The sequence below is a fragment of the Coturnix japonica genome, chromosome 16, assembly GCF_054131305.1.
Source record: "Coturnix japonica strain WE chromosome 16, WE-NBRP24, whole genome shotgun sequence".
NCBI lineage: Eukaryota > Metazoa > Chordata > Aves > Galliformes > Phasianidae > Coturnix > Coturnix japonica.
Window position 1 is genome coordinate 4,649,382 of NC_140678.1, and position 12,629 is coordinate 4,662,010.

The window sequence follows — 12,629 nt, forward strand, 5'->3', positions numbered from 1 at the left end:
TATCCACCAGCGCCTTATATTCCTGTGGTTCTGATGTGCCAGGCCATCGAATCCACACAGTCCAATAAACTCTATTATCCCTTTCCCTCCCCTGACTGAGGGCAGGGCCCCTCTATTGGTTACCTGTGATGACTGGAGCAACTCCACTGGTGGTTGGTATGTCTAGTAGTTCTTTCACCCGTGCTCGTAGTGCAGAAGTAGGCTGATCATGCCACTTCCTCATGTCTTCTCCACGCTCACGTAGGTAGCGCCACATGGAAACACACAGTGCAATCGTACTGTTGTTCTTTGCTCGAGCTGGGAAGCGTGTGCGTTTAACAGCTGAGACTTTTGATGATGCAGGTGAGGAGTAGGACTGGACTAGTTTGATCAGATCCTTCATTAGACCTGGTGGCCCGTACGAGGATTGACCTTCATCAGTTGTTTCTGATACTATTACGGGATCATTACAATTAGTTGATGGAAACAATTTCTTGCACATTTCATCTAGTTGGTCTTCTAGCCGTGAGATGGCAGAAACTGTGGCATGCAGTTGGGGGAGCTGCTGATCGACGGTTTGAAGCATTATAATCAGCTCAACAACTCAGGCCATCTGTCCTCGAATCCTTTAGATCCTGTTACCAATGTCTGTGCAATTCTCTCTGGTGCTGTACTTGTGATTTTCTGCCAAATGTCAGGATCGGCCCTCACTCTCTCAGGGTCAAGTTCACTTGGATCAGGGCTGTACAAAATTTTCGCCATGGCCAATTCCCTCAGGCGCTGAATACCTTTTTGGACGGTATTCCAACTATCAAATTTAGGCTTCAAAGCATCCTTATAGGGGTACCTTTCTCTCACGGCTTCTAACAGCCGCAACCAGAGAGTGGCAGCTCCATCTGAACATCTGCTAATCCCTCTGTCGATACCTGCATCTTGGGCAATGCTTCCTTGTTTGCGAGCTTCATTACCATCTAGAGACAAGCTGTTGGCCCCGTTGTCCCAGCAGCGAAGCAACCAAGCAACGATACCTTCATCTTGACGCCGTGTGAACTCCTTTCTTGAGCCTTGGATTTCAGTCAGCTTCAGAGGTCGACAATAGGTGATTTCCTCCTCATCATCAGTCTCTTCTTCATGCCTCTTGGTTTTTCCCTTTGCTTTTTTCGGTACTGCTCCATGCCCGGCACCTGGGTCTTCTGCTGCCCCCCCCTGTGCTTCTCCTTCTTTTCGTTCCAGACACATGGACACCCGTTTCCATTTCTTGCCTTCCACAGGGGCAACTGATATTGCTACTGATGCCTCCTGTGACTGATCAGAGTTAACTTGGGCTTGAATCTCAGATCGGAAACTCTCTCTCTCCAGAATAGTATGATACAAAGCACAGTATGCATAAGCGAAACCCCACATAAGTTTTACCTCCTTAGATCTCTGACCCAAATACTCACTTAATTTCTTGGGGTCCCTTAGGTGTTCAAGAGTGAAATCCCATGACACTGCGGGTCCCCATGCTTCTAAGACTTTTCCTAAACCTTTCCATATTCCCTGCCAGTCATCATTTTCTGGTTTCTCTGGTTCTGGAGGAGACTTCCGCATAGAACGAAAGCATAGGAATATATATGCATTCATTGATAGTGATAACATGGATACAAGTATGAGTGCTATCTCAGTTATTGAAAGGCGTACGGAAATCTGAGCGTACAACCTAAAAAAAGCAGTTTTTTTTAGCCTGTACAATGGATTAAACATGGTGGTGTTTGTAAAATTTCCCATTCCATCTAGGATGCAAGTATTTGTAAGATTCACAATTCCATCTGGGGTGTAGATGCCAAAATTCGGACCATACCACATCTCATATAAGTACAAGGCAGGCGTCTCCATCAGTATCCACCTTATTATGCCATATACCTGCACAATTCCACAACACCAAATTATGGTGTTAATAGTTGACCAATACTTTGAGAAAATCATAATTGCTTTCAATCCCTTAAACAGAGCAACTGGGATGAAGAGTGGATTCATAGCTGGCAGGCTCTGTAAAAGTCAGAGCTAGCTAGCTTTGCTCTAAGGGAGAAAGAAATCCCTTTGTTTTCTATACAAAAGTTAGATAGCAATGCTGAGAATGTGCAGCTGCCCTTAATGTTGACAATTTGTCTGGTATTTCAAGCTCACGTTCTCAGTGAGCAGCTACAAAAAAGATAACACTCCCGTAACGAAGCTAACAAAGCTCTTTAAGAGCAAAGAGAGAGTCGTTCTAAAAGCTAAAAAGCTCTATGCCCGCATCCTCCATCAAAAAATCTGTCACGGGTTACTTAGATTTACCTATGTCCGTGACAGGGGAAGCCACCCCGTGGGCCCCCCTCCCGGGGCCCAGAAAGGAGGGGGAAAAGGGGAATGGGATAAAAACAGCCACAATGTAAGGAGGAAAAACTTATTTTACTAAATATGATATCGAAATACAAGATAACACAATATAATATAATTGAGGCTAACAAATCGAACAAACAGTGAGAGAGAGAGTCCCCGAAAACCGAGAGGCCTACTGTGAACTCTAGGCGACACGGCTGGAACGCTTCCCACTCTCCGAGAAGTTCGGGAGAAGAAGGAGGGCACTCCAGCCTGGGAACGAGATTATATAGTGTCCTGGTCCCGTGACTTATCATTACCCCTGTTGTTCTCTGGGATATGTAGTCTTCTTCTGTGGACTGCACATTCAATAGAAGTATCCATACTTTACATGATGTTATGATGTGGAATACTGATAGCAAAATTACAAAATTACAAAACCATGACACACCCTGGCCCACGGGATAGCCCCAAGTAGGTCCCGAAGGAGATCAAAGTTGGCTCTCTTAAAGTCCAGGGTAGCAATCCTACTTTTTGCTTTGCTTCCTCCACTCAGGATCTCAAACTCCACCATCTCATGGTCACTACATCCCAAGCTGCCCCCAACTTTTATTTCCTTAACAAGTCCTTCCTTATTGGTGAGAATAAGGTCCAGAAATGCCCCAACCCGCGTCGGTTCCTCTACCACCTGCATCAGGAAGTTATCTTCAATGCACTGCAAGAATTGTCTGGACCGCGCATGCCTGGCCATGTTGGTCGTCCAGCAAATATCTGGATAATTGAAATCCCCCACAAGTAACACTGCCTGGGAGCGTGCCGCTACTTCCAGTTGCTTATGGAAGGCCTCATCAACCTCCTCCTCCTGATCAGGAGGCCTGTAGTACACACCCACAACAGTGTCCCCTTTGCCAGCCTGGCTCTTGATTCTCACCCACAAGCTCTCTACTTCTACATTACTCTCCTCCAGGTGGAGTTCAATACATTCTAGCTGCTCTCTCACATAAAGAGCAACTCCACCACCCCGCCTTGCCAGCCGATCTTTCCTAAAAAGCACATAGCCCTCCATGACAACATTCCAGTCATGCGAGCTGTCCCACCACGTCTCCGTGATCGCAATGAGATCATGGCCACGTGACCGCACGCAGAACTCCAGTTCTTCCTGCTTATTCCCCATGCTTCGCGCGTTGGTATACAGGCACTTGAGGGAGGCAGCATCTCCCCACACCTTTCCATGCCTTTTAACTCCATTGTCTGCACCCAGCATGCTCTGCTTTAAGTCTTGAACTGCCGCCTCAGACCCAGTGGCCCTCGTTTTGTCCCCTTCCCCCATCCTACCTAGTTTAAACACCTGTCAATAAGTCCTGACAGTTCCTTGGCTAGAACCCTCTTACCCCTTTGAGACAGGCTGCTTCCATCTACAGCTATCATTCCAGGAGCCGAATAAATTGCCCCATGATAAAAAAAGCTAAGACTCCTATGTCGGCACCTTTAACTATTTGTTTAAGAGGTGGGTTTTTAGGCCCAACTCAGTATCCCTCCCTGCCACTGAAGGTACAGATACAATAACCACTTGCACACCTCTTCCTTCAATTACCCGCCCCAGTCCCCTGAAATCATCTTTGATAGCCTTCAGGCTTTTTTTACTAACTTCTTCACTGCCAGCCTGAACTATCAGCAGGGGATAGTAGTCAGAAGGGCAGATCAGACTGGGAAGTCTCCCAGCAATGTCCCTGACCCGTGCCCCAGGGAGGGAGCACACCTCCCTGTGGGTAGGTTTAGGCTGGCATATAGGGCCTTCCATTCCTCGCAGAAGGGAGTCGCCTATGACGACTACCCTTCTATCCTTCCGTGTGGAAGAAGTTTTGAGGCGTGGGTGTGTCCACTTCCCCCGAGGCGCCCTCACAGGTGGGGCTGCTTCCACATCAGCATTAACCTCTCCCTTGGATTCCAGGGCCCCAAACCTATTTTGCAGAGGCATCTGGGGAGCCGAGCATGGTCGTGGGGGGGGGGGGGGGGGACGCCCACTTTGCGGAGCCACCGGTACCTGTTTCCACCCATCCTTTTCTCTCAGACTACTTTGGTCTGGTTGGCGACTGCAGGATAGAGGCTCTGCCGACAGTCCCACACCCCCTACCTCTACATTTGTATTGGTAGGGGTAAGGGAGGACTGAGGGCTCAGTGCAGCAGGAGCACAGTCCATCTGCACACTCCTTTCTATTGCCTGTTCGCGAGGCAACCGGGGGCAACATGCTCCTTGGGGAGCCTCAGCTGTGTGCCTGGATCCCAGGGTCGATAGGGCCTGGCACCACCCATCAATTTCAATTTCACAGTCCTTAATGGACCTCAACCACTCCTGTTCAGATTCTCTGATTGTCCGCAGTCTAACTACCTCCTCCCTAAGCTCCACCACAAGGCTGAGCAGCTCATCTAGCTGCTCACACCGCACACAAGTCGCATCCTTCCCATCCTCTCCTGGCAGCAGCAGGCTGAGGCACTCCTGGCAGCCAGAGACCAGAACTACCGCATCTTGGAGCAGACCCTCTGTCTGGGTTGCCACAGTCTTTGCACAGGAAGCCCGTTTCCTGGTGAGGACCATGTTTGAAGCGTTAGCGTCAGGTCCAGTCAACAGAAGAGCAAGTTACCTGAGAAAAGACAAGAGCACTGACCCGTGCTCACACAAGACGCAGCCTCCACTCCCACTGCTGCCTTATTGAGTGGGAAGTGCAGGCAGCCTTCAAACACTGACTACCTCCAAACTAGGTGCTCAGAACAGCTTTTCACACCTGTGTTGTGTAGGCGGGAACTAGTTCCTGCCCTCCCTGGCGTTTCTTTATTAACACAGCAAATGGGTCAAGGTCAATTACCAGTGATAAAGAGCAGGCAGTGTCAGCTCCACCCCTGGTGAGTCAGGAGCCCTCCCACAAGCTGCCAGCTGCTAGCTCAGGCACAGCACTGCTGCTGGCTCCAAAAAAACTCAAAAAAAGAGCTTTTCTGGACGTTTTTCTTCACTTTTCTTCACTTCAGTTCCTTCCCCAGTGCAGTTCTACCTGCTTGAAGCTGGTCTCTGAAGCAAAGTACAAGTTTAATGCCTTGCCACAAACCCTATATTGTGGTACAGGTGACTGCCCCTGGCAGACACTTGCTGTGGGAATACAAGAAAAGCTGTTCAGAGCAGCAGCTGTGGAGCAAGATAAACAGCATGAGAACCAAGGACACCTCTGGAAGTAGAAAAAGGGTCTCACAGCTCTGACTGGATATGTGCCTGCATGGACAGTTGAAAAGTGTTTATAGAATGCTTTGTTGACAAGTAGAGGTGGTTGGTTAAGTTGTAAGAGCGGATGGGAAAGTCAAGGCCGCACCTTGAGTACTGTGTTCAGTTTTGGGCCCCTTACTGCAAGAAAGACATTGCGGCCCTGGAACGTGTTCAGAGGAGGGCTACAAAGCTGGTGAGGGGTCTGGAGCACAGGCCTTACGAGGAGCGGCTGAGGGAGCTGGGATTGTTCAGCCTGGAGAAGAGGAGGCTCAGGGGAGACCTTATAGCTCTCTATAACTTCCTGAAGGGGGGTTGTAGTGAGCTGAGGGTTGGCCTCTTCTCTCGTGTAATCAGTGATAGAACTAGAGGGAATGGTTTTAAGCTGTGTCAGGGGAGATTCAGGCTGGATATTAGGAAGTATTACTTTTCGGAAAGAGTAGTCAGGCATTGGAATGCACTGCCCAGGGAGGTGATGGAGTCACCGACCATAGGAGTGTTCAAGAAACGCTTGGATGTGGCACTGAGGAATATGATTTAGCCAGGAAGTATTGGTAATGGTTGGACTAGATGATCTTCTAGGTCTTTTCCAACCTTGATAATTCTGTGATTCTGTGATACTTTTGGAGTTACGCACTGTGAGTGAGTCCCGTCTGTTCCCCGTGCACGGAGGCACAGTACTTTCACAAGGCAGCCGTGATTTGTCGCTGGATCAGGAGGTGACAAACATCAAATTGAATGTGAGTCTGCAGTGCGCCCAGGAAGACAGGAAGGCCAACAGTCTCCTGGAGCGCATCAAGTAAGTTCTTGCCAGCTGGGTGAGGGAAAGGATCGTCCCTCTCTGCTCTGCATTGCTAGAGCCTCATTTGCAGCACTGGGTGCACTTCTGGGCACCGCAGAACATAAAGAACATCAAACAATGGGAGAGTGTGCAAAGGAGGGCACTGGAACTGAGAGATCTGAAGTTCAGAGTTTCATTGGGATTGACTGCTTGTTCAGACTGGGCCCTTCTCAAATCCTGCAATGAGACACAGGGCACACATGGGACATGAACTTCACAGCATCCTTGCACCGCATGTAGAGCCTGGGATCTTCTGTCCCCATGTCTTTCATTTAACATCATACAGCCCTCCATCCCAAGGCCCCAGGAAGGGCCCTGAGCCAACATGAGGGACAAGATCTCCCTGCCAAGGGTCTGGGGATCAGGGCTTGGCATGCCTGCTTTGTAAGGCAAAGGAGGGGTTTCTCAGCATCAGAGCCACCATGCCAGTGCCTTTCCCTGCCTGTAGTCATGGCTTCCAATTATCTTCTCTAACAAGTTCCATGGGAAGCTTGCTTGTTAATGACCCACTGTAGTCCCATTAATACTCCAAGAAACTTCTCTATTACTTCTGACTATGTCTTGTTGAGTACTTTGTGCAAACTTCTCTCAGCACAAGAAGTTGATGGATTTAGCACCAAATGTGCCCTGGGGCCCATTATAATCTAAAGAGCCTCCTGTGCCTTCTGCCTTCTTGTTATCTTCTACAGGTTTTCAGAACATGTTCAGCAAAATGGAGAGAGCTTAAAGTGGAAGAATCCAAAATGCATTTATTGTTTATTTATATATAGTTGGGTTTATACAAGAAGTTAAATCAGCCATTTGCAACTGATGTCATTTCAGGATGTCCCCAATGAGTTCTATTCTGTTTCTGTGCGGACAAAGTTCTTCCTACACCTTCCCACCCCACTTCTACTCACATTGGCCTCATGTGACATGCATCACTTTTCCTCACATCACTCTTCCCTGCATACACGTGCTCATTGTTAAACCTGCTTTGCGCCAACTCCCACTGGCTTTCCTCAGAGAACCAGCTGCATATGTGCAAGGAAGGAATATCCTTTATTTTTTGCCAACAAATTGAAGGAAAGGTGATGCAACTGAATGAACAGTAAAACTCAGTGATCAACTGCATGCCATGTCAGTGCTGCATCTATTGAGGTTTGTCTTTCACAGGGAATAATTGTACAGGAAATGAGTTAGACAGAGATAGGATGGGATAGACTGAATAACAGTGAAGGAGTTGACCACAGAGTCCATCAGACTTTGGAGAGATGGTGCAAATTCCAGTAATCTCCCTGAAAGTCAGAAATCAGCCAGACAGCTGGGAGGTAACTGACTGAACAAAGAGCAATGAATGGGGAAATCTGGAGGGCAGTGGGAGGAGCAAGTGTCCAGATGGCCTGCTGAAAACATGCCCGTAACCACAGCCATTTATTTAGGAGAGCTGGAGACAACGGGAAGATGAGTGACATCAAATAGGTGGCTGTTGTTTTTAAGGAGCTGATGGCCATGAGGACACAGGGACATCACCAGGAGGATGATTGAGAATACTAAAACTGACATCCACTGCTGATGAGCTGGGCTGGGCTCCTGGAACACAGGGAGCTCATAAAAGTGGATGGTGCTGCAGACAGAGAGCTATGCCCAGGAGCAGCTCTTGTGCACAGCAGACTGCAGGTGACAGTCAGAGAAGAGAGAAACTGGAGAGAACTTACAGGATGCAAACATTGTGAGCGGGCTGTGAGCTCATTGCAAGATGATTACTCACAGACCACAACACGGTAAGTCTCTTGCAGTAGGTAATAAAGCTGCTTTTCATAGAGGGTTATCTAAATGTGGTACATCCAATAGCAGATCTGGCTTCAAGCTCTGCATGTTTCATTACTGTGGAAAAACACATGTGCTCCAGCTGAGGGTTTCTATGCTGCAATGTCAGAGCACAGCCCTGAGGGCTGCGTGTCCCAGCACGGCTGCAGGCTATGCAGCCGGGACTGCAGGCGGGTGCCCAGGGCTGTTCTGCAGAGCAGGGTTCCTGCTGTGCCCCAGGGGCTGTGTGCCGGGTATGGGACTCTGCCGCCTGCCAGTCTCAGCACTCAGCCTGCCCGGGGAGCTGCCCAGGGTGCTGCGGGGAGACGTGTGGGGGGAAGGAGCCCCCCAGCAGGGCTTGTGCTGCCACAGCTGCTGCCTGAGGCAGGGGGATCACAGCTCCACTGCACAACAGTATGTTTGTAAGTGTGCTTTGCAAGAGGAGAGCCAAGGCAGGGATTTTCCATTTCCTGTTCTGAGAGAAGGAAAGAGGGTTGGAGGCAGAAATCTAAAAGAGGCTGTCAAATTTGAACACAGCTCAGAGACTCCTCAGTATTGCTTCATTCTATCAGTTCTTTTGTGAACAGTCACAAAAAATGTAGTTTCAGCCTCTTCCTCCTAAAATTATGCAATCATTTTCAGCTCTCATTGTTTTTTTGCAGACAATAACAGTTCACTTAAACTGCAAAGAGGCAGATTTCTCTAAGACAAAGTGACGTGCACAGAGGCTGGGGCAGAAGTCTCAAAGTACAGTTGGAGTAAAGAGGAAAATATCCAGGAGACTGGATGGGATGTGATTTAAAAGTGAGAAGAAAGTAAGAGCTGCCTAATCTTCTACTCCTTAAGGGATAGTGAAGGTCATGAACATAAATTCAAGTTCTGCAGTTAAATGAACATTTTCCAAAGGGAAAGTCAAACATTTCATATTATAACAGTAGGAGTGTCTTTGAGAATGGTCTAGACTTGTCATTATGTTCTGCATTATGAGCAGGACACCAAGCCCTGGAACAGCAGATGTTCAACAGCAGCTCCATCAGCGAGTTCCTCCTGCTGCCGTTGGCAGCTGCAGCTTCTGCACTTCTGGCTCTTCCTGGGCATCTACCTGGCTGTCCTCCTGGGCAACAGCCTCATCAGCACAGCCGTAGCCTGCGACCACCGCCTGCACACCCCCATGTACTTCTTCCTCCTCAACCTGGCTCTCCTCGACCTGGGCTGCATCTCCACCACTCTCCCCAAAGCCATGGCCAACGCCCTCTGGGACACCAGGGCCATCTCCTACACAGGATGTGCTGCACAGCTCTTTTTCTTCTCCTTCTTCATCTCAGCAGAGTTGTCCCTTCTCACCATCATGTCTTATGACCGCTACATTGCCATCTGCAAGCCCCTGCACTATGGGACCTTGATGGACAGCAGAGCTTGTGCCACCATGGCAGCAGCTGCCTGGGGCACTGGGGTTCTCAATTCGCTGCTGCACACTGCCAGAACATTTTCACTGCCTCTCTGCCAAGGCATTGTGGTCAACCTGTTTTTCTGTGAAATCCCCCAAATCCTCAAGCTCTTCTGCTCAGCCTCCTACCTCAGGGAAGTTATGTTTATCATTGTTAGTCTAAGTTTATTCTTTGGGTGTTTTGTTTTCATAGTTATGTCCTATGTGCAGATCTTCATGGCCATGCTGAGGATGCCCTCTGAGCAGGGACAGCACAAAGCCTTCTCCACGTGCCTCCCTCACCTGGCCGTGGTCTCCCTCTTTCTCAGCACTGCCTTTTTTGCCTATCTTAAGCCCTTCTCTATTTCCTCCCCATCCATGGACCTGATGGTGGCATTTCTGTACTCGGTGGTGCCTCCAGCAGTGAACCCCTTCATCTACAGCATGAGGAACCAGGGAGTCAAGGATGCAGTGAGGAAAGTGATGACCAAATATCTTTCAAAAATACTGAACTGCCCATCTTTTGGAATTCATGACATGTATCATATCATCATAGTATCATAGTCTCGTGCGGGTTGGAAGGGACCTTAGAGATCATCGAGTCCAGCCCCCGGGATTCGAGCCTCTGTGTAGCAGAGCGGCACTTCTACCACTTGCGCCACAGCTTTTTACTGATGCAGACTCTTTGTTTTTTTTTGTTTTGTTTTGTTTTGTTTTTATCAGTTTTTATAAGTGTAATGTTTTAAATCTTATTATTGTTTTAAAATACTGTAATGCTTTTCACTAAAACATCATTATTCAACTTAATTTCTCGTCAGCTTGTACCTTTGTAGTGTAGCCCAGACACACTGTGCATAATGAACCAGCCTCTCTGAACCTTAACTGAATAAAGGACGTGCAGTGACTCTGTCTGTCCTTGTGAGGTATTTCTGGAGCAGTTGGGGTCGTATGTTCTCAGAAACCTACAATCCAGCAGGACGCCCATGGCTGTTCATCAAACTGTGCACTGACTTCAGTCTGCAACAGCTGATGGGCCATCCCTGGGCTCCTGGCTGGGGTCTGTGCTTCCAGGCTCACATCTGTCAGTGCCTCTGAGAGGCCTGCAGCAGCAGCTGGTTTGCACGTTGGTTGCCAGGTCCCCTCTTCCTCATTCCCTGTGAGACCCTTCACAGGACAAGTTCTGCGGGTTATCATATCAGAAGTTTCCAAGCTTCCTTCAGGGCTTCTTCCATTTTGTACACAGAGCTCATTGCTGCCTCCAGGATGTTTTGTGGTAGAGGAATCCTGCACAAAAGTCTGATAAAAGTTACCCAACACCTAGAGTAGTCATTCTTGGAGCATAGGCTGGCAGGTAGAAAGCTGGTCCTAATGAGATGACTGACATGAGGAGGTTTGGAGAAGCCTGGTTAACAGAGATGGGAGACTGAGGGAAGAGGAGCCTATGTGCCGTGCTTATTACCATCTGCACCAGCAATGGTGACCCACTGTTACCACTGCTGAAACACACCTCTCATTGCCTCACTCTGCTCACATCCACTGTTTGGTCTCCAGAAACATTCAGTAAACATTGGTGAATATCAACGAGTACCATTTTTTCCACTTGGAGGAATTCAATGGCACACCGTTTTTTCATGTGCACTTCAATGTCAGATGCCATTCTGTCAGGCTACCCCTGTGCTGCCATCATTCACACGGCAGCAATATGTAATGGGATGTTGGTGGGAAGGTTCAGTTTCTACAGCCACATCTTGTACATCCACCTCTGGTCTTATGGCCCAGGTAATACAAGAGGGGGCATTACTATTGAAGCAGATCTTATCTGAGTTAACAGTTAATTGGCCTGATAGGTCATTTCTCTCCCTGACAGGTCTGGCTGTGCTCTCTCCATACCAAGGGAGACTGCCAAGCTTACGGTCACTTCAGGAGTGGGAGGGGTTCTGGGAGGATAAATGAAGACCTTGCCTCCTTCAGCCTCACCACCTCCTGGAGCACAGAGAAAGGTGAAGGCAGCTGTGCTCAGCCTCATGATGTTCCTTGCTGCCCTGTGCTGCACAGTGGAAGCTCAGGTGAAGCATCCGTGGGGGATGTGGGCTGGGGCTGGAGGTGATTGGCCATAGGGGTCCCCACTGCATGTTTCTCTCACTCCTTCCTACTCCTCTCTCCACAGCCACTTGTGTGAATGCCAAACTCGGAAGTTGCTGTGGTGAGGGCCCGGGCAGCCACTCTGATTGTGCCCAAGGGTGGCCTTGCAGAGAGCTCTGCAGGAGCAGGTGAGGTCTGTTCCTGCCTGGCAGAGGCCACCCCTCTACTTGGCACATCCAGATTTCTTCTATTTGCACCCTACTCATATTTTCTCTGGGTCCCCTAAATCCCATCTCTTGGTTGCTTAAAATACCCTCTCTTCAGAACCCCATATCCCAACCTTTTGGCACCAACAGATCTCCTTTCATTAGTGTTGGGATGCTAACTTGTCTATGCAAGGATTTATGAGTGCATACAGTAGTTCTGAGTAGATAGAGTGTTCTAGAATAGCTCAGTTAGGCCTGTAGGTTAAGAGTTAGTGGGCGGGGGGTTTAGGTAGGTGTGTGTACAGGTTCTCTTGTGTGCATTGGGTTTTGTGTAGCGGGCGTATGCATCTGCGCAGGATTTAGGATGGTATATAAGGTGTATGACGCAGCAATAAATTGAGAGAAGACATTATAGCATCCATGATTGTGTCTCTCTCCCTCGGACAGTTGAGGTCCCGGGATAAGTCAGGTTAATTGGCAAATACATCACTTTAGCAACCCGATTCTCATCTCTTTAGGTCCCCAAAACTCTGTGTTTCATTTTCCCTTATTCTCCTCTCTTTGAGATCCCTGCTTCTCTCTATTTGGCACCCCCAAGTTTGTTGGCACCCCTATTCCACTCCTTTGGTTTCCCCCAATCCCCTGCCCTGTCCCTATGTCCAACCCCAACCCTGGGCTCCTCCATGGGCAGAGGTGCACTCAGACCTTGGCAGCCAT